Here is an 18,056-nt window from a genome sequence, read left to right as displayed (position 1 = left end):
TAATTGCCACGTAGTATTCCATGGTGTGGATGGACCAGAGTTTAACTTTTCACCCTCTGAAAGGACATCTGTGTTTTTTGTTATCATAAATAAAGTTGCTGTAAACATCCATGCACAGGTTTTATGGGAACATACGTTTTTCATGTCTTTGAGATAAATGCTCAGGAAGGCAAATATTACCCGGTTGTGTGGTAGTTGCGTATTTAGCATGTTTAGCCTGCAACTTGCAGCGATCCCTAATGCATACATGCTTATCATTCTTTCTTTTTATGTACGTTTGAGGAAATTAAAGCCCTGAGTAGTTCACATGCCCAAAATTACATAACTAGTTAAGTAGTGGAGCTAGCACTTGATCCCCTGTCTGCCTGAACTCTCCAAATCTACATCTTTTCCCATCAGGACTCTGCTAAAGTATATAACCTTTTATGTGTAACAGTGTTTGGAATGGAAACTGAAGGTTCTGTTTTCACCTGACCTTGAATCACTAAAACTGAGAAGATGATTTCATAGTAACAATATTGTGTATGATTTTTCTTCCTCAAAAGAGCAGAAAGAAAATATGAGTACAGGAGACACCGGAGTTCATGGTGGATATGATCAAATTAGGATTCCTTGCCTTTGAATGCAAAGGCATTGAGCTTTATGATCCCATCTTTGATGGGAGGTTGTTGCGCAGTGAATCAAGGGCAGATCCAGGACTCCGATATGAGCTCTCCATCCCGTTCTGTCTGGTTGCCATCTGTGTGTCCTTCAGTGCTAGGGCCGGCAGCTCATGGCTGGCGATCCTCAGAAATGCAGATACTATCAATTATTGGTGTGTTAGTGGCAAATATGTGGATGGAGGTGGGGGAGAGTGATTCCCAGGTGTTGGATGATCTGATCATGACAGGTACTGAAACTCTGAGGCCATTTATGGTTATTAGATGCACTGTGGGGAATTGCAGCCCCTTCTGTAACCTGCAGGGTTATTTCTGGGTGACATTTTGACAGGAAGATGTCCTGTGGGAAAAGAGTGCTAACTCAGTTTGCCTGACCAACAGTTAATTATTAATACTCCATACCTGAAAGTGGAGTGACTTTACTTGTCTGTCTTTTATGGAGTTATTGGTATTTTGTGTATCTTTTTTTTCTAATAAAAAAGGAGAAGGTTTTATTAAGCAGTTTGAGAAAATTACAACCACAAAATTGCACATTGCTGCAAAGGTGTAAGGGTTTTTTCAACGTAACTTTAGAGTCTGTGTAATTTATGCTGCTACAGGAAATATCCCTTCTGTTTCAGAGATTTTAAACAAAGGCAGGGTGGTTATCACTCTGCTTTCTATAGCCTAAATATTATTTCTCAATTAAAATGGCTGATTTCAATTTAGTCTCTGTAGACTACAATAAAGCTAGAATGAAACCAATCTAATTTTATCTTCATAGCAGTAAAACCCTTTGAAGTCAGCTTCTTCTGTAACTTCTTTTTTTTTTTTAAATAGAGTCTTGCTCTGTCGCCCAGGCTGCAGTGCAGTGGTGCCATCTCTGCTCACTGCATCCTCCACCTCCCTGGTTCAAGTGATTCTCCTGCCTCCACCTCCCAAGTAGCTGGGACTACAGGCGCCTGCCACCATGCCCGGCTAATTTTTGTATTTTTAGTAGAGATGGGGTTTCACTGTGTTAGCCAGGATGGTCTCCTCTCCTGACCTCATGATCCGCCTGCCTCGGCCTCCCAAAGTGCTAGGATTACAGGCATGAGCCACCGTGCCCGGCCCCATAACTTCTTTTTAATCTGAAATAATTTTTAATTCCAGGGATCAATGTTACTTCTATTGTAATAATGGAATTTGCCAGTTAATACTTCATTTGGTTTCTGATCTTGATATTTAATATATATTTAAGATGTAAATAAGATTCCAGAAATTGGTTTGGTTAAGCCCATAATCCCTCTTTGCTTGACAGCTAGTTTGCTACCAAGATCATTTAGTATTATGTATTATAATGATTATCGTGTCAATGGGCCTTTCTTTATGTGATTTCTATGAAAACCTATATAGTGGTGTCATAAGACATAGCTAGAAACATACACATAAAAGGTCTAGTCTGTAGTCCTCACTTTATGTATAAGCAACTTCCTTGCCTGCCAGGTGATTCCATATTAAGTTTGTCTGGGAAAAAGAAGCTTGTAGTATATAGGTGATTTTTCAAACAATGTTTTGGGGAAGGAGCCCTGTCCTCTGCCTACAAGCTCAGGCATGCTCGTGCACCCCCACTAAACGCGTCCATATGCCTGGCCTTGATTTCATGAGATCACTATTATTGGGGGATTCTATTTTGGGATTTAAGTAACATTGTTTGATGTAAGTGTTCCACTGCAAAAAACGTTTGAAAACTATAGTCAAGAGGCATAATGAGGCTTTTTAGGGCTCTGACATCAATGATACATGGTAAATTCCATAGTTTGTGTGCAGGTGTGTATTTATGATCTTCTCCGTGACAGGTGTGGCAATGGTGCAACTCCTCTTTTCCTTTTTAGTTGACACCTAATAATTGTACACATTTATGGGAAACAGAGTGATATTTTCCTATGTGTATATAATGTGTAATGATCAAATCAGAGTGATTACTATATCCATCATCTCAAATATTTATCGTTTATTTGTGTTGTGAACATGAAAAAATACTCTCCTCTAACTTTTTGGAAAATGTAATACAGTTGAGCATATTCACCATAGGATGCCACAGAACAGGCAAACTCAGTCCTCTCTATGTAACTGTAATTTTATATCCATCAAACAACCTCCCTCCCATTCTTCCACTTCCCAGCCTCCAATACCCACAAGCTCTACGCTGATGAGCACACAAAACATCTTTTTTGCTCCCACATAAGAGCCAGAGCATGTGATATTTGTTTTTCTGTGCTTGACATATTTCATTTAACATAATGTCCTTCGGGCTCATTCCTGTTGCTGCAAATGGCAGGATCCATTCTTTTCTGTGGCTGAATAGTATTCCGTCGTGTCATCGTGTCTGTATACTGTGTTTGCTCTATCCGTTAATATTTCATGCCTGAAAGTAGGGTGGTGTTGCTTGTGTGTGTTTCATGGAGTTAAATACCCACTGATGGATATTTAGGTTGATTCTGTATCGTAGCTATTGTGAATAGTGCTGCAATACACACTGGGGTGTACGTATCCCTTTGATTTCTTTTCTTTTGGGGGGAAAAAAAACCCCCAGTGCTGGGATTGCTGGATCCTGTGGTAGCTCTGTTTTAGTTTTTTTATGGAAATGCCGTACTGTTTTCTATAGTGGCTGTACCTGTTTGCATTCCCACCAACAGTGTTCCCACCTTTTCTCTGCATTTTCACCAGCATGTTTTCTTTTTTTGATAATAGTCATCCGAACTGGGTAAGATGATATTTCATTGTGGTTTTGATTCGTATTTCCCCGGTGATTAGTGATGTTCAACATTCTTTCATATTTTTAAATTATACTTTAAGTTCTAGGGTACATGTGCACAACGTGCAGGTTTGTTACATATGTATACATGTGCCATGTTGGTGTGCTGCACCCATTAACTCATCATTTACATTAGGTATATCTCCTAATACTATCCCTCCCCTCTCCCTCCACCCCACAACAGGCCCCGGTGTGTGATGTTCCCCTTCCTGTGTCCAAGTGATCTCATTGTTCAATTCCCACCTACGAGTGAGAACATGCGGTGTTTGGTTTTCTGTTCCTGTGTTAGTTTGCTGAGAATGATGGTTTCCAGCTGCATCCATGTCCCTACAAAGGACATGAACTCATTGTTTTTTTATGGCTGCATAGTATTCCATGGTATATATGTGCCACATTTTCTTAATCCAGTCTGTCATTGATGGACATTTGGGTTGGTTCGAAGTCTTTGCTATTGTGAATAGTGCTGCAATAAACATATATGTGCATGTGTCTTCATAGCAGCATGATTTATAATCCTTTGGGTACATACCCAGTAATGGGATGGCTGGGTCAAATGGTATTTCTAGTTCTAGATCCTTGAGGAATCACCATACTGTTTTCCATAATGATTGAACTAGTTTACAATCCCACCAACAGTGTAAAAGTGTTCCTATTTCTCCACATCCTCTCCAGCACCTGTGGTTTCCTGACTTTTTAATGATCGCCATTCTAACTGGTGTGAGATGGTATCTCATTGTGGTTTTGATTTGTATTTCTCTGATGGCCGGTGATGATGAGCATTTTTTCATGTGTCTGTTGGCTGCATAAATGTCTTCTTTTGAGAAGTGTCTGTTCATATCTTTTGCCCACTTTTTCATGGGTTGTTTTTTTCTTGTAAATGTGTTTGAGTTCTTTGTAGATTCTGGATATTAGCCCTTTGTCAGATGAGTAGATTGCAAAAATTTTCTGCAATCTGTAGGTTTTGTTCTGTAGGTTGCCTGTTCACTCTGATGGTAGTTTCTTTTGCTGTGCAGAAGCTCTTTAGTTTAATTAGATACATTTGTCAATTTTGGTTTTTGTTGCCATTGCTTTTGGTGTTTTAGACATGAAGCCCTTGCCCATGCCTATGTCCTGAATGGTATTGCCTAGGTTTTCTTCTAGGGTTTTTATGGTTTTAGGTCTCACATTTAAGTCTCTAATCCATCTTGAATTAATTTTTGTATAAAGTGTAAGTGAGGGATCCAGTTTCAGCTTTCTACATATGGCTAGCCAGTTTTCCCAGCACCATTTATTAAATAGGGAATCCTTTCCCCATTTCTTGTTTTTGTCAGGTTTGTCAAAGATCAGATAGTTGTAGATGTGTGGCATTATTTCTGAGGGCTCTGTTCTGTTCCATTGGTCTATATATCTGTTTTGGTAGCAGTACCATGCTGTTTTGGTTACTGTAGCCTTGTAGTATAGTTTGAAGTCAGGTAGCATGATGCCTTCAGCTTTGTTCTTTTGACTTAGGATTGTTTGGTTCCATATGAACTTTAAAATAGTTTTTTCCAATTCTGTGAAAAAAGTCATTGGTAGCTTGATCGGGATGACATTGAATCTATAAATTACCTTGGGCAGTATGGCCATTTTCATGATATTGATTCTTCCTATCCATGAGCATGGAATATTCCTCCATTTGTTTATGTCCTCTTTTATTTCGTTGAGCAGTGGTTTGTAGTTCTCCTTGTAGAGGTCCTTCACATCCGTTGTAAGTTGGATTCCTAGGTATTTTACTGTCTTTGAAGCAATTGTGAATGGGAGTTCACTCATCATTTGGCTCTCCTTTTGTCTGTTATTGGTGTATAAGAATGCTTGTGATTTTTGCACATTGATTTTGTATCCTGAGACTTTGCTGAAGTTGCTTATCAGCTTAAGGAGATTTTGGGCTGAGACGATGGGGTTTTCTAAATATACGATCATGTCATCTGCAAATAGGGACACTTTGACTTCCTCTTTTCCTAATTCAAAACCCTTTATTTCTTTCTCCTGCCTGATTGCCCTGGCCAGAACTTCCCACACTACGTTGAATAGGAATGGTGAGAGAGGGCATCCCTGTCTTGTGCCGGTTTTCAAAGGGAATGCTTCTAGTTTTTGTCCATTCAGTATGATATTGGCTGTGGGTTTGTCATAAATAGCTCTTACTATTTTGAGATACTCATCAATACTGAATTTATTGAGAGTTTTTAGCATGAAGCACTGTTGAATTTTATTGAAGGACATTTCTGCATCTATTGAGATAATCATGTGGTTTTTGTCTTTGGTTCTGTTTATATGCTGGATTACATTCTGTTTATTGATTTGCATATGTTGAACCAGCCTTGCATCCCAGGGATGAAGCCCACTTGATCATGGTGGATAAGCTTTTTGATGTGCTGCTAGATTCAGGTTACCGGTATTTTATTGAGGATTTTTGCATCAATGTTCATCAGGGATATTGGTCTAAAATTCTCGTTTTTTGTTGTGTCTGTGCCAGGCTTTGGTATCAGGATGATGCTGGCCTCCTAGAATAAGTTAGGGAGCATTCCCTCTTTTTCTGTTGATGGGAATAGTTTCAGAAGGAATGGTACCAGCTCCTCCTTGTACCTCTGGTAGAATTCGGCTGTGAATCTGTCTGGTCCTGGACTTTTTTTGGTTAGTGGGCTATTAATTATTGCCTCAATGTAGAGCCTGTTATTGGTCTATTCAGGGATTCAACTTCATCCTGGTTTAGTCTTGGGAGGATGTATGTGTCCAGGAATTTATCCATTTCTTCTGAGTTTTCTAGTTTATTTGTGTAGACGTGTTTATAGTATTGTCTGATGGTAGTTTGTATTTCTGTGGGGTTGGTGGTGATATCCCCTTTATCATTTTTTATTGCGTCTATTTGATTCTTCTCTCTTTTCTTCTTTATTAGTCTTGCTAGCGGTCTATCAATTTTGTTTATCTTTTCAAATCACCAGCTCCTGGATTCATTGATTTTTTGAAGGGTTTTTGTGCCTCTATCTCCTTCAGTTCTGCTCTGATCTTAGTTATTTCTTGCCTTCTGCTAGCTTTTGAATGTGTTTGCTCTTGCTTCTCTAGTTCTTTTCATTGTGATGTTAGGGTGTCAATTTTAGATCTTTCCTGCTTTCTCTTGTGGGCATTTAATGCTATACATTTCCCTCTACACACTGCTTTAAATGTGTCCCAGAGATTCTGGTATGTTGTGTCTTTGTTCTCATTGGTTTCAAAGAACATCTTTATTTCTGCCTTCATTTCATTATGTAGCCAGTAGTCATTCAGGAGCAGGTTGTTCAGTTTCCATGTAATGGGGCGGTGTTGAGTGAGTTTCTTAGCCCTGAGTTCTAGTTTGATTGCACTGTGATCTGAGAGACAGTTTGTTATAATTTCTGTTCTTTTACATTTGCTGAGGAGTGCTTTACTTCCAACTATGTGGTCAATTTTGGAATAAGTGTGACGTGGTGCTGAGAAGAATGTATATTCTGTTGATTTGGGGTGGAGATTTCTGTAGATGTCTATTAGGTCTGCTTGGTGCAGAGCTGAGTTCAATTCCTATATATCCTTCTTAACTTTCTGTCTCGTTGATCAGTGTTGACAGTGGGGTGTTAAATTCGCCCATTATTATTGTATGGGAGTCTAAATCTATTTGTAAGTCTCTAAGGACTTGCTTTATGAATCTGGGTGCTCCTGTATTGGGCTCCTGTATTGGGTGCATATATATTTAGTATAGTTAGCTCTTCTTGTTGAATTGATCCCTTTACCATTATGTAATGGCCTTGTTTGTCTCTTTTGATGTTTGTTGGTTTAAAGTCTGTTTTATCAGAGACTAGGATTGCAACCCCTGCCTTTTTTTGTTTTCCATTTGCTTGGTAGATCTTCCTCCATCCCTTTATTTTGAGCCTATGTGTCTCTGCACGTGAGATGGGTCTCCTGAATATAGCACACTGATGGGTCTTGACTCTTTAAGGATAAATTTGCCAGTCTTTGTCTTTTAACTGGAGCATTTAGCCATTGACATTTAAGGTTAATATTGTTATGTGTGAATTTGATCCTGTCATTATGATGTAAGCTGGTAATTTTGCTCATTAGTTGATGCGGTTTCTTCCTAGCATCGATGGTCTTTACATTTTGGCATGTTTTTGCAGTGGCTGGTACAGGTTGTTCCTTTCCATGTTCAGTGCTTCCTTCAGGAGCTCTCATAGGACAGGCCTGGTGGTAACAAAATCTGTCAGCATTTGCTTGTCTGTAAAGGATTTTATTTCTCCTTCACTTGTGAAACTTAGTTTGGCTGGATATGAAATTCTGGATTGAAAATTCTTTTGTTTAAGAATGTTGAATATTGGCCCCCACTCTCTTCTGGCTTGTAGAGTTTCTGCTGAGAGATCTGCTGTTAGTCTGATGGGCTTCCCTTTGTGGGTAGCCCGACCTTTCTCTCTGGCCGCCCTTAACATTTCGTTCTTCATTTCAGCTTTGGTGATTCTGACAATTATGTGTCTTGGAGTTGCTCTTCTCGAGGAGTATCTTTGTGGTGTTCTCTGTATTTCCTAAATTTGAATGTTGGCCTGCCTTACTAGGTTGGGGAAATTCTCCTGGATAATATCCTGCAGAGTGTTTTCCAGCATGGTTCCATTCTCCTCGTCACTTTCAGGTGCACCAATCAGACGTAGATTTGGTCTTTTCACATAGTCCCATATTTCTTGGAGACTTTGTTCATTTCTTTTTACTCTTCTTTCTCTAAACTTCTCTTCTCACTTCATTTCATTCATTTGATCTTCAATCACTGATACCCTTTCTTCCAATTGATCAAATTGGTTACTGAAGCTTGTGCATTTGTCACGTAGTTCTCGTGCCATGTTTTTCAGTTCTATCAGGTCATTTAAGGACTTCTCTACACTGATTATTCTAGTTAGCCATTTGTCTACTCTGTTTTCAAGATGTTTAGCTTCTTGCGATGGGTTCGAACTTCCTCCTTTAGTTCAGAGAAGTCTGATCATCTGAAACTTTCTTCTCTCAACTCATCAAAGTCATTCTCCATCCAGCTTTGTTCCGTTGCTGGTGAGGAGCTGTGTTCCTTTGGAAGGGGAGAGGTGGTCTGATTTTAGAATTTTCAGCTTTTCTGCTCTGTTTTTTCACCATCTTTTTGGTTTTATCTACCTTTGGTCTTTGATGATGGTGATGTACAGATGGGGTTTTGGTGTGGATGTCCTTTCTGTTTGTTAGTTTTCCTTCTAACAGTCAGGACCCTCAGCGGAAGGTCTGTTGGAGTTTTTGCTGGAGATCCACTCCAGACGCTATTTGCCTGGGTATCAGCAGCGGAGGCTGCAGAGGAGTGAATATTGCTGAACAGCAAATGTTGCTGTCTGATTGTTCCTCTGGAAGCTTTGTCTCAGAGGATACCCAGCTGTGTGAAGTATCAGTCTACCCTTACTGGGGGGTGCCTCCCAGTTAGGCTATTCAGGGGTCAGGGACCTACTTGAGGAGGCAGTCTGTCCATTCTCAGATCTCAAATTCCATGCTGAGAGAACCACTGCTCTCTTCAAAGCTGTCAGACAGGGACATTTAAATCTGCAGAGGTTTCTGCTTCCTTTTGTTTGGCTATGCCCTGTCCCCAGAGGTAGAGTCTGCAGAGGCGGACAGGCCTCCATGAGCTGTGGTGGGCTCCACCCAGTTCGAGCTTCCCAGCAGCTTTGTTTACCTACTTAAGTCTCAGCAATGGTGGATGCCCCTCCCCCAACCTCGCTGCCACCTTGCAGTTAGATCTCAGACTGCTGTGCTAGCAATGAGGGAGGCCTCGTGGGCGTGGGACCCTCCGAGCCAGGCGCGGAATATAATCTCCTGGTGTGCCGTTTGCTAAGACGCTTGGAAAAGTGCAGTATTAGGGTGGGAGTGACCCGATTTTCCAGGTGCTGTGTGTCACAGTTTCCCTTGGCTAGAAAAGGGTATTCCCTGACCCCTTGCACTTCCTGGGTGAGGCAATGCCTCACCCTGCTTCGGCCTTCGCTTGCTGGGCTGCACCCACCGTCCGACATACCCCAGTGAGAAGAATCCGGTACCTCAGTTGGAAATGCAGAAATCACTCATCTTCTGTGTCGCTCACGCTGGGAGCTGTAGTCTGGAGCTGTTCCTATTTGGCCATCTTGGAACCCCATTTTTTCATATTTTTGCTGGCCGTTTGCATATTTTCTTTTTCTTTCTTTTTTTTTGTTTTTGTTTTTTTGTTTGTGTTTTTGAGACAGCGTCTCACTCTGTCAGCCAGGCTGGAGTGCAGTGGTGTGATCTCAGCTCACTGCAACCTCCGTCTCCCAGGCTCAAGCAATTCTCCTGCCTCAACCTCCCAAGTAGCTGGGATTACAGGCGTGTGTCACCACGCCTGGCTAATTTTTTGTATTTTTAGTAGAGATGGGGTTTCACCATGTTGGCCAGGTTGGTCTCAAACTCCTGACCTGACCTCACCCGCCTTGGCCTCCCAAAGTGCTGGGGTTACAGGCGTGAGCCCCTGTGCCCGGCCTGTATATTTTCTTTCGAGACATTTCTGTTCATATCATTTGCCCACTTTTTAATTGGATTATATTTCAGATATTATTTCCTTGCTGAACTTATAATTTGCAAATATTTCCTTCTACAGGTTGTCTCTTCAGTCTCTTGATTGCTTTCTTTGCTGTATGAAAGCCTTTTAGTTTAATATAGTGCCATTTGTCTATTTTTGTTGGCTGTACTTTTGAGGGCTTAGCCATAAAATATTTGCCTAGACCAATGTCTTGAAGTGTTTTCTTCTAGTGGTTTTATAGTTTTGGGTCTTATGTTCAAATCTTTAATTCATTTTGAGTTTAATTTTGTATATAGTGATAATGGTTTCCTTTCATTCTTCTGCTTTGGATGTACAATCTTCCCAATACCATTTATTGAGCAGGGTTTCTTTCCCTCAGTCTGGTTTCTTGACATGTTTTACAATTGGTTGGCTGTGAATATGTGTATTTATTTCTAGGTTCTCTGTTCTGTGCTAATGGTCTCTGTGTTTGTTTTTATACCAGTGCCACGTGGTTTTGGCCACTATAGCTTTGTAGCAAATTTGTAAGTCAGGTGTAGTGTGATACTTCCAGCTTCGTTATTTTTGCTCTTATTGCTTTGGCTATTCAGGGTCTTTTGTGATTCCGTACAAATTTTAGGATTTAAAAAAATACTTCTGTGAAGAGTGTGATTTGGTATTTTGACAGGTATTATATTAAATCTGTAGATTGCTTTTGGGTAGCATGGTCATCTTAACAAAATTAATTCTTCCAATTTATGAGCATAGGACATCTCCATTTGTATCCTCTTCAGTTTCCACCATCAGTGTTTCATAGTTGTCCTTCTAGAGTTCTCGCTCCTCCTTCAATGAATTTATTCTTAGGTATTTTATTTAGGTTTTTGTAGCTGTTGTAAGTGGAATTGCTTTTTTAATTTCTTTTTTCACTACTTCATTATTGGTGTATAGTTTTGTATATTGATTTTTTATCTTGCAACTTTACTGAATTCATTTATCAGTTCAAAGAGTTTTTTGGTGGAGTCTTTAGGTTTTTCTGTATATAAGATCATGTCATTCACAAAGAGGGACAATTTGACTTCCTTTTTTCCAATTTGGATGCCCTTTATTTCTTTCTCTTGCCTAGTTGCTCTGGCTAAGACTTCCAGTACTCATTGTTGATTTTTTCAGGTTTTCTCCTTCTTCCTAATTCAATTTTGGTAGGTTATGTGTGTCCAGGAATTTATTTCCTTTAGGTTTTTCAGTTTGTCAGCATTGTCAATATTGTTGTTCATAACAGTCTCTAATTATCCTTTGTATTTCTGTGGTATCAGTTGTAATGTCTTGTTTTTTGTTTCTGATTACTTTCTTCACTGAAGACTTGACCCCCTCAAAGTCATCCATGAGCATTGGAATCGACCTTCCAAACTCTTGTTAATGTTGATATTTTGGTTTCCTTCCATGAAGCATGAATGTTCCTAATGGTGTCTGGAATAGTGAATCCTTTCCAAAAGGGTTTCAATTTACTGTCCCCAGATCCATCAGAAGAATCAATATTGATGGCAGCTATAGCCTTACAAAATGTATTTCTTAAATAATAAGACTTGAAAGTTGAATGACTCCTTGGCCCGTGGGCTGCAGACTGGATTTTGTGTTAGTTGGCAAGAAAACAGCATTCGTCTTCTTATACGTCTCCATCAGAGCTCTTGGATGACCAGGTGCATTGTCAATCAACAGTAATGTTCTCAAAGGAATCTTTTTCCTGAGCAGTAGGTCACAAGAGTGGGCTTCAGCTATTCAGTGAGCTATGCTTATAAACAGATACGCTGTCACCCAAGCTTTGTTATTACCATGGTCAAGCATCGGCAGTACAGATTTACCACAGTTCTTAAGGGCTGTAGGATTTTTTAAATGGTAAATGAACATTCGCTTCTACTTAAAAGTCACCAGCTGGCATTAGCCCCTGACGAGAGAGTAATTCTGTCTTTTGAAGTTTTGAAACTAAGCATTGACCTCTTCTCTAGTTATGGAAGTCTTCGATGGTATCTCTTCCTAGTATAAGGCAGTTTCATCTACGTTGAAAGTCTGCTTTTCAGGGTCGCCACCCTCATCAATCGTCTTAGCTAGATCTTCCCGATAACTTGCTGCAACCTCACCTTGCAGTTTTATGTTACAGAGACGGCTTCTTTCCTTCAGCCTCATGACCCAACCTCTGCTACTCTCCACCTTTTCTTCTGTCATTTTCTCACCTCTCTCAGCCTTCATAGAATTGAAGCAAGTTAGGGCTTTCCTCTGGATTAGGCTTTGGCTTAAGGGAATGTTGTGGCTTATTTGATCTTGTGTCCAGATCACTCAAACTTTCTCCGTATCAGCGATAAGGCTGTCTCACTTTCTTATTATTTGTGTGTTCACTGGAGTAGCACTTTTAATTTCCCTCAAGAACGTTTCTTTCACATTCACAACTTGGCTGACTGTTTTGTGCAGGACACGTGTCTTTCAGTTGATCTTAGTGTTTGACATGCCTTCCTTACTGAGCTTCATCATTTCTAGCTCTTGAATCCCAGCGAGAGACGTGCAACTCTTCCTTTCACGTGAACACTCAGGGGCCATTGTGAGGTTACTAACTGGGCTAATTTCAATACTGCTGTGTCTCAGGGATATGGAGGCCTGAGGAGAGGGAGAGAGACGGGAATGAAATTGGTGAAGCTGTCAGAATGCACACATGTATTGATGAAGTTAACTGTCTCATATGCACACCGTTCATGGTGCCCCCAAACAATTACAGTAGTAACATCAAAGAGCACTGGTAACCATCCCACACAGAACAGTGAAAAAGTTTGAATTATTGTGAGAATTACCAAAATGCGACAACAGACACATGAAGTGAACACACGCTATTGGACAAATGGTGCTAATGGACTTGCTCAACAAAGGATTCACAAACCTTCAACTTGTAGTAAATGCAAAATCAGCAGAGTGAAACCCAGCACATACAATGAGGTGTGCTTATAATTTTGTTTAGTGGAGTGTGTCTTTCAAGGGTATGTGATTAAACTCTGTATATCCTATAGATGCAGGTAATTACTTAGAAGTCTCTGATATAAATGAGTATTTGATCTAAGACTTCTTTATGCTCTCTTCTGTAAGACCTAGGGAAGGTCAGAAGAGGGACTGTTTTGAAGAAAGAGAAACTTTTTTTCTGTTGTGGGTTTTCATTTTCTTTTCTTTTCTTTCTTTTTTGAGATGAAGTCTCACTCTGTCGCACGGGCTGGAGTGCAGTGGCACCATCTTGGCTCACTGCACCCTCAGCCTTCACTGCAGCCTGCCTCCCGGGTTCAAGCAATTCTCTTGCCTCAGCCTCCCAAGTAGCTGGGACTTCCCGCCACCACGTGTGGTGAATTTTTGTATTTTTAGTAGAGGCAGTGTTTTACCATATTGGCCAGCCTGGTCTTAAACTCCTGACCTCAGGTGATCCACCTGCCTCAGCCTCCCAAAGTGCTGGGATTACAGGTGTGAGCCACTGTCCTGGGCCAGGTTTTTCTTTGGAACACTTGGGACTCTCACGTATAGCACCTTAGGTCACTGGACATTCCGTTGCTTCCTCCCAGTAACATCACTGACTCTGTGTCTCTATTCAGCTTAATCACACATCACTCAGATGACAAAGGGAGAGACCATGCTCACTTCCTTCATCCGGATGGTACATTGCTAAGCTTGTGGCTGGAGTCTCTCTCTTTCCAAAGACACCAAGTCCTGGAAATGTCTGTCGTGCTTTCTTTGTGGTTGCTGTGGGCTAGCCTAGTGTATCGGACCCAGCCTTTTCTGAGGTATGAGTATTTTGACCTAATTCCCTTCATGATTCAATTAATGAATTCCAGAAAATGACCCTCACAGTACTGGTACCCCTTTTCGGTTTTTAGAGGGATGTGAGATGTCTGTGTTTGGCACACATTTGGGTGGAGGGTACAGCTCCCTTTCTGATGGACGCTGTCATGTTCAGGGCAATCTGTTTCTTCTGAATTAGATTGGCTGTGTTTTCCTTTCTAGATGCTGTCCACCAATATATCTTTAACCTTTTGTTGTTCAGGCAGAATGAGGTTCTTCTTTTTTGGGAAAAAGATAAAATATAAGCTGTATTGTACATCTGTGACTGTATCCTGGAATATTTCTTATTTTCTCGCTTCCATAGTATATTGCAAAAAGCGGAATCTGATGGAGTATGAAAAAATATTGGACTATGATAGAGGCAACCTGGTTTTCCTCTAAATTTGACCCTCTAGGTTACCTGGCCAGGACATTTGCTCTAAATTTAGTCATCTCTGTAGTTCCTCATTTTATCCCCTCCCACCTAACAGTGATAGTCATATAATAATTTTGAAGTAATTAACTGTCTTTATTCTTTATTTTTTTAACCAAATCATTAGTATATGCCATCCACAGAACTCTCTGAAGTAGTAGTTAACAACTACTAGGTGTGTACTAAGTACTGGCTAATATTTTTGAGCAACACACACACACACACACACACAGCTTTGTAATAGTCCTGTGAAGTGGGTTCTGAGGTTAAATGACTCACCAAAGATACCTGGCTAGGAAGTGGAAATCCAGGATTTGAACTCACACCCCTATAGCCCCTGAGCATGCTGCCCTTTTTTCTGTATGTCCCTCTCTTTGTCTTAAAGTGGAAAGCCATAGCTTCATTTTTCTAGTAAATGTAACTCCCACAGTGAAACGATTTATTCTCGGCATCATCCTCTACACTGTGAAAAGTACAAAACATAAGTCCGTTTTTTTTTTTTTCTTGACAGTGCTAAAATTGTAATGATTTTGGAAAACGGGAAAGAAAACTCGTTTCTAGTGCAAACTGTGAAGGGAAAATGATTCAAGCAGCTTCACTTGGTCCTTTTCAGACATTTAATATTCTCCGTCATATCTTTGAATTCTCGAATCTAGTAACAAGACACAGTTGATTCATCTGCTAGAGCTAGCGATATTATCTCATCTGTTTTCTCCTTGCTGGTGTTGAAGGACCACAGTTATGCAGACATTTCAGCACCGCTCTCCCCCAGTGCCTTCCGCGTGTCATCTCTGGAGACTCTTCTCACTGATTAGAAGAGCCTGCTTTTTAAGTAGATGCTGCTTTAATTCCCAGCACTTGTGTCTCAGCGGTTCTCATTCACCGTGGATACTGAAACCAGGGCAGTCACACTGTGAGTTGGAACAAAAACCTGCCTGTGTCCTAGATGGAGAGGCACGGCTGGTTGGGAAGTTTACAGAATGGATTGGTAGAGAAGTTCCGTGATATACTTTATTGATGCTTAAAAATTGTACAGTCGAAAACGTTCTTCACCGAGAGTCTCGGGGTTTCCTGCTTCAACAGTGCTTGGACGGAACCCGCGCTCGCCCCCCATCCCGGCCGGCCGCCCACAGCCAGGCCTCTGTCACCTCTTCACCGCGTCCTCGGACCGCCCAGGCCCCTGCCTCCGCCGTGAGGGCCGCGTCCACCTGGCAGGTGCACCAGACTCAGAGGCCGCCGCCAACGCCAGATCAGCCTGGAGCTCTCCGCTTCCTACGTCTACCTGTCCATGGCTTACTACTTTGACCGCGATGATGTGGCTTTGAAGAACTTTGCCAAATACTTTCTTCACCAATCTCATGAGGAAAGGGAACATGCCGAGAAACTGATGAAGCTGCAGAACCAATGAGGTGGCCGAATCTTCCTTCAGGATGTGAAGAAACCAGACTATGACGACTGGGAGAGCGGGCTGAATGCGATGGAGTGTGCTTTACATTTGGAAAAAAATGTGAATCATTCACTACTGGAACTGCACAAACTGGCCACTGACAAAAATGACCCCCATTGGTGTGACTTCATTGAGACACATTACCTGAATGAGCAGGTGAAAGCCATCAAAGAATTGGGTGACCACATGACCAACTTGCGCACGATGGGAGCACCCGAATCTGGCTTGGCAGAGTATCTCTTTGACAAGCACACCCTGGGAGACAGTGATAATGGAAGCTAAGCCTCAGGCTAATTTCCCCATAGCCATGGGGTGACTTCCCTGGTCACCAAGGCAGTGCATGCATGTTGGGGTTTCCTTTACCTTTTCTATAAGTTGTACCAAAACATCCACTTAAGTTCTTTGATTTGTACCATTCCTTCAAATAAAGAAATTTGGTACCCCCCCCCAAAAAAAAAATTGTACAGTCTAACAAGTGATCTCACTCTTTCTAAATTGCATTCTGTATCCTGATGTGAAAAGGGGAAATGGAAAATTCTTCACAGAATTAAAATTTAGATAAGAAAATCTAGAGTTAAGGCTGTTATTTTTGCTATTTACTATTGCGAGGTGGTATTACCCTGGCACCCTGGAAAGTGCAGAAGTGAAAGCCTTCCGCTCCCCAGCCACTCCTAATTTTTGAAGGGGATTTATTGTAACCATTTGGTGTGTATCCCCAAATACTTTCCATGTGTATCCACACAACATGTGCAAATGTAGAGTTGTATCAGTTATACCCATCTACAATTTGCTGGTAACATTTTCCTACTCAACAATGACTCAGGTCATCTTTCTATGCTAGTAGATACAGCCCTATCTTTTTCAAATGCCCATATACATAGCATAATAACGTAGCATAATAATAATTGCTAACATTTATTGAGCTCGTATATGTCAGGCGTTTTACTGAACTCTTTATATACAGACGAGGAAACCAAGATTTATGAGGTTATGTCAGTTGCCTCAGGTCACACTGTTAGTGTGTGTCAAAGTCAGGATTTAAAGCAAGGCTGCGTGGCTCCAGAACCCACGTTCTTACCCCTCACTGTGCACTGTAATTCTCATACTCCATCTCCTATGGATAGACATTGGTCCTCATTCTCCACCATAACAAATATTTCTGTAATGAACATCTTTGTGTAGCGATGCTTGAGAAAGCATTTTTCTCTGATAGATGCATTTTTATGTTTGAGAACCAACCTGGCTTTTGAAAACAATTTTTGCCCATATTGACTTGTGCAAAGAGGTGACAGCCTCTCTGTGGAGGGACTAATGTCTTAAGTACAGCAATGCGTTTGCTTCATAATGATCATGAATTTGAATTCTCTTGTCGTTTGATTTAGACTTCCATTTATTTAACCAAGGACCACAGTCTATGGCTGTGTTCAGCAGTGCTTACTCTTCGTTGCTGCGGATGTTCATGTTTCCAGCTATCAGTGTCCCTCTAAACCCAGGAGAGGAAACCCTGATTATGTCACAATTTGAAGTGCTGTGCTCCTACCAGTCAAACCTTCCAAGAGGTCACAGACAGAATGTCGAAGCAACATAGAGCTCACAAAGTGAGCTGCTGATATCCTATGCTCGATATCACATTGAAATGCGCAGTTTCGTTTTTCCATCTTTCCATTTTCCATTTGAATGGGTTTTGATTTGCTGAAAAATGAATAAAAATATACAAACAAAAATCTTGATATGTAAAATTTTTGCCTGTATTGCTGAGAAAGCAATAGAATTGAATTGAGATAGCTTTTCATCAATGGAGTGATAATTACATCAGGGTATATGGAGGCTGACCAAGAATATAATGATGAATAAATAAATATCCCGCCTTCCAAGAAGCATTTCCTGGACTTCTGTCTTTCCACACATCTGCACGACCAATCTTTATACTAGACTGGGCGACTAGTTGGCCAGGCAGGTATTTTTGTGGCTGTACGAACCTGAGCGTATGGACATTAGTCCTTCTGTGAGGCCACTTCGTCACCTCCCATTACCTGACTACAGACAGTCTGTTTCAGGGGCTCTGTGGGGCAGTGTGGGTGATCAGGAATCAGAACATACTGTCTGTACCATGCGAAGATTCACTCTAAGTCTTTCTTCAGGGTAGAGTTGTATTTTGTACTGAAACAAAAAGACGTAGTAGAATTCTGCACCCACGTCACCAGGCTTCAAAGCTCCTCTGTCTTCCTTGCACTTTGCTGTTTGGTGGCAGCAAGGGCAGTAGAAGGGGGACTCCCGATCTTTACCCGAGGTGAAGAAAGGAACTTCTGTCAGAGACGGAGAGATACACTTCGTGCTTTCTTTCTCTCTGATAAATTGGTGACTACCTTGTGATTGTC

The 18,056-nt window shown here is 41.1% G+C and overlaps 1 protein-coding gene and 1 pseudogene across 5 annotated transcripts in view; both read left to right on the top strand.

Moving 5' to 3' along the window:
• Positions 1 to 18,056, top strand: part of SMYD3 (SET and MYND domain containing 3) — a 752,225-nt gene that overhangs the window by 464,020 nt on the left and 270,149 nt on the right. The gene's annotated exons all lie outside the window — the stretch shown is intronic.
• Positions 706 to 16,126, top strand: LOC103231000 (ferritin heavy chain pseudogene; annotated as a pseudogene).

This window comes from Chlorocebus sabaeus, chromosome 25 (genome assembly GCF_047675955.1).
Source record: "Chlorocebus sabaeus isolate Y175 chromosome 25, mChlSab1.0.hap1, whole genome shotgun sequence".
Lineage (NCBI taxonomy): Eukaryota > Metazoa > Chordata > Mammalia > Primates > Cercopithecidae > Chlorocebus > Chlorocebus sabaeus.
This window is presented reverse-complemented; position numbering and strand designations above follow the sequence as displayed.